This window comes from Palaemon carinicauda, chromosome 40, assembly GCF_036898095.1.
Source record: "Palaemon carinicauda isolate YSFRI2023 chromosome 40, ASM3689809v2, whole genome shotgun sequence".
NCBI classification, from domain to species: domain Eukaryota; kingdom Metazoa; phylum Arthropoda; class Malacostraca; order Decapoda; family Palaemonidae; genus Palaemon; species Palaemon carinicauda.
Window position 1 is genome coordinate 64,815,256 of NC_090764.1, and position 5,000 is coordinate 64,820,255.

Sequence of the window (5,000 nt, forward strand, 5' to 3'; positions counted from 1 at the left end):
TATCAGTTTAGTGAGATCGGTGTTACTGTATCCAACAGATTTTGTAGATTTAAGAACAAAGTCCTCGGAAGGATATTAGGAGTTGAATGGCAGGACAGGTTTAGAAATGAAATTATAAAAAAGATTACTCGAGTGCCATATGTGGATGAGATCATGGAGAGAGACACATGGAGATAGTTTGGGCATGCTCTCCGCACTCCTCAAGAGAGATTGGTTCACCAAACATTTAATTGGGCTTCACAAGACACTAGATTTGGAAGACCCAGGCTTACATGGCTGAGGACTGTGAAACGTGAAGTAGAGGATCAATGGAGAAGTGTTGATTTAAAAGCTCAAGATAGAGACGCCTGCGAAATTTAACCGAGGCCCTTTGCGCCAGTGGGCGTAGGAGGATATATATATATATATATATATATATATATCTATATATATATATATATATATATATATATATATATATATATTTGAATATACTGTTTGTGCACATACATATACACTCTATATAATTTATATATATATATATATATATATATATATATATATATATATATATATATATATATATATATATATATATTGTTTACATATACTTATGTAAATATATATTTGTATGAATATTTAAACATCATATATATGTTTAAATGCATATACTGTACACACACACACACACACACACACACACACACACACACACACACACACACACACACACATATATATATATATATATATATATATATATATATATATATATATATATATATAACCAAAAATGAAACCACGAGTGTATCCTGAACTGCTCTCTCTGCTACAACATCAAGAGAACTGATTTGATGATAGAAATTTTTAGAAAGTTCGTGGTACAGTCAGGACTTATTCAGTAATAATTTTCTTTCTGGTTTAGTGTATCTATCATGTGGTCCCGTGAGTTTCAACTTGGTTAGGGTTCGAATCCTTGGCCGACCAGAAGCTATTATCAAAAAGTTAATTCCCCCTTGGGTCTCTGATCCCGAGGCAGGGGGAATTCTATATTAAGAGATATTCAGGGCTTAGGGTATGTGTTTGTATATATATAATATATATGTATATATATAGATAGATAGAAAATATGTGTATACTGTATGTATATGTATGCTCAGTATGACTGCATTTCTGTTATTACACAGGGGTAGTAAGCAAGATAATGCATAATTAAATTCGAGAAATCTTGAGGAATTGTTTATAAATGTATAAAAGTATAGTTAAAATTGTAGTATGTGTGTGTATTCGTTTTCTAAAAGAGAGAGAGAGAGAGAGAGAGAGAGAGAGAGAGAGAGAGAGAGAGAGAGAGAGAGAGAGGATATCTTAATATGATTCACATATCGATTGCAACTCACGTATTCTTGATCGTAGAAAGAAAATATTTCGATGAGCGTTCTTGCAATAGAATGGCAAATCCCAGTGCAGTGTAATATAGTGTGTGAGTGAGCTCGAATGAATGGGAGGAAACTCGCACACCGTTACCTGGAATTGGTGTTGGCCCGTTGGGGTGGGAGTTGTGAGTAGGTGGGTAACTCCTCCCAAGAGAAGTCTACTCCTCCCCCTCTTACCCTCCACTCACATTCTTGGAGGGTTACAACACCGGAGGGTTACTATTGCAGCCACCGGGGACGTTAAACCAGCTGTGTTCTTTTGAATATCTGCTAATATGTGGTGCTAAATGGAGATTCTATTAACTCTCTCTCTCTCTCTCTCTCTCTCTCTCTCTCTCTCTCTCTCTCTCTCTCACACACACACACACACACACACACACACACACACACACACACATATATATATATATATATATATATATATATATATATATATATATATATATATATATATATATATATATATATATATATATATATATATATATATATATGTGTGTGTGTGTGTGTGTGTGTGTACACTTAGATTAATCTATTTCCTTATTAAGGACACATTTTGCCAATTTTTCCAGCTTGTGTGAATCCAGATGGTCCATATGGCATGTGCTACGCATTGCCGAGTCTGTTGACAGCCTTGAAAGTGGCATATCTTAAGCCAGGGCCCCCATTCACCTCCGCGGAGGAGAGTCAGTCCCCTGCGAAGCCACTTTGGGAACACCGCGGTCTAGGCATAAATAGACCTTGGGTCTAGAGTCTTAGGTATGCGTACCTAGTCCTAGTCCTAGACCGAGTGGGGAGATACGCCGGGATGCTTGGCTTTTTATCCAAGGCCGTCTCTATGAATAAAAAAAAAATGTACATATCAGAATTTTACGATTCTTAGTTGTTGTGTTATTTACAACCAGTTGTATAAAATTAACGTCAAATCGCCCAACAGTTTAACGAACTAGTTTTTGGGGTCATAGACCAGAATAAACATTCCTATGGTTGTTCAAACTTGCTCTGTTAATTCACCTATAATGGAACCGAAAATCAATCAATCAATTATGACTAAAGTGACTTGAGGCAAAGAGGTAAAATATGTGAATATAGCGAATTTTGAAAGTCATACTATATTGACGGTGAGAATTTTAGGTACTTTAACTCGCATAGCCTACTTCTCAAACAGAGGTGTAGATGGCGGATATTCAAGTTATAAATTAGGTTAGGTTAGGTTTACTTTTATTCTTTTGTGTGTATTTCTCTGATTGATAACGGGTGGTATGTTTTTAGTGCCTCCTGTTTAACCGTGCTTATTATTATTATTATTATTATTATTATTATTATTATTATTATTATTATTATTATTAGCTAAACTACACTCCTATTTGGTAAAGCATTATGCTATAAGCCTAAGGGCTCCATCAGGGAAAAATAGCCCTGTGAGGAAAGGAAATAAGCAAACTACAAGAGAAGTAATAAACAATCATAATGTAATAATATAAGAGCATATACAACATAAAATGAGATTTTTCATATATAACTATAAAAAGAAACTTTAACAAAAACAAAAGGAAGAGAAATATGATAGAATAGTGTGCCCAGTGTAACCTTAAGCAAGAGAACTCTGGCCCAAGATAGTGGAAGACCATGGTACAGGGCTATGGCACTACCCAATACTAGAGAACAATGGTTTGTTGTTGGAGTATCGTTCTCCTAGAAGAGCTTCTTACCATAGTTAAAGAGTTTCTTCTACCCTTACCAAGAGGAAAGTAGCCACTGAATAATTGCAGTGCGGTAGTTAACCCTTTGGGTAAAGAAGAATTGTTTAGTAATCTCAGTGTTGTCAGGTGTATGAGGAAAGAGATGAATGTGGAAAGAATAGACCAGACTATTCGGTGTATGTGTAGAGCACAGTTTTCTAGTCCGTATTCTAATTCAAATTGTCGAAAGTCGTCCAGCATATTTCTAAGGGCTATGATCTCTCCAAGATTTAGGAAAACTAGATCTTGGATTTTTCTAGTAGGAAGATAATCTAATTCTAGGTTTCTTTGTTTTCTTTGCAACAGTTGAAGCTTTACATAGCTAATGTGTTTCAAAGTTGCATAATCACATGCATGTAGGATACCATTATCTACATAGGCTACACATAATTTCTTATATGGGCGTAGGAGCAGGGGGGCCTGGGGGGCTATAGCCCCCCCCCCCCCCTTTTTTTTTTTTTTTACTGAAAATATGCTATTAAACATTCAGATTTACATTTTGTAAATTCATTTCATCTCTGGCAACAGCTCTTGTACAGTCTCACCCTCCCACCCCCCACCCCCCGCTACATAAGTATCATGTTAGTACCCAGCATCATAGTTTCACAGTCCCGTATGTCACTCGTCACTCGCTTAGGTTTACAGAGAGCAGCCCCAATATTGGTAATCAAGCCACTTAAAATGTTTGACCCCCAGTGCATACCGTGCAAACTTATGTTAATCTATCCATCATTAGGCTACCAAACACTATTATAGTAACAAACTACATTATTGATACGCAGTAATAAATTGAAAACATGACACATACGAACACATGTAGTTGACGAATATCACACAAATAAACATATATATATATATAATATATATATATATATATATATATATATATATATATATATATATATATATATATATATATATATATATATATATATATATATATATATATATATATATATATGCGTAAAAATCACAGGAAAACGTGATGCTCAGATGCAGTAGAACCACAGGGAAAATGAAAATACGGAATATACACTCAAGTCCTGACTAGTTTCGTGATACTTCCTCAGAGTCCTCTGAGGAAGTATCACGAAACTAGTCGGGACTGAAGTGTATATTCCGTATTTTCATTTTCCCTGTGGTTCTGCGTATATATATATATATATATATATATATATATATATATATATATATATATATATATATATATATATATATATATATATATATATAGGTCTATTGGTATTTTTTGATTGTTATCGTGTAAAAATTGGAATTGGTCACATAAAAATCTTCCAAAAATATGATTTTGTTTTTGCTACAATATGGTGTCAGATGCTAGGAAATCGCATCTGAGGGTGTTCATCATAACATTTCTCTGGGGGAGACCCCCTATACCTTCGCGCCTGCGGCTCCGCCTTCAATGTTATTTCGAACTTTAGCCCCCCCCCCCCCAACAGGAAAACGCTCCTACGCCCCTGCCTATAGTTTAATCATATTCTCATTTTGCTTTTTCTTAATATCGTATTTCCTCAGTTAATTCTATTATTACTATACATACATTTTAACTCCTATTCAAACACTATTCTATTTCTTATTTTCCTCTTAGATATGTAGTGAAAGGAATTGCATATCGCCATGATTAAGCAAGGCTGTACTAATCAAGACCACCCATACTAGGTAGGTTTGCTGTGAGCGATCAGACTAAAGTCTCCCACCATCATCAATTGACAGTGGCCAGTGTGGTGATCAAAATGGCCAAACACCAGGCATGACTAAGGACATGTCTGAGGCCTATGTCCTGCAGTGTGTATATATATATATATATATATATATATATATATAT

General features: G+C 34.9%; 1 protein-coding gene and 1 long non-coding RNA gene across 4 annotated transcripts in view; one reads left to right on the forward strand and one right to left on the reverse strand.

The window, feature by feature from the left end:
* Window positions 1-5,000, reverse strand: part of LOC137631829 (uncharacterized) — a 67,048-nt gene that overhangs the window by 61,272 nt on the left and 776 nt on the right. The gene's annotated exons all lie outside the window — the stretch shown is intronic.
* LOC137631828 (8-oxo-dGDP phosphatase NUDT18) overlaps window positions 1-5,000 on the forward strand; it is a 296,217-nt gene that overhangs the window by 26,264 nt on the left and 264,953 nt on the right. The gene's annotated exons all lie outside the window — the stretch shown is intronic.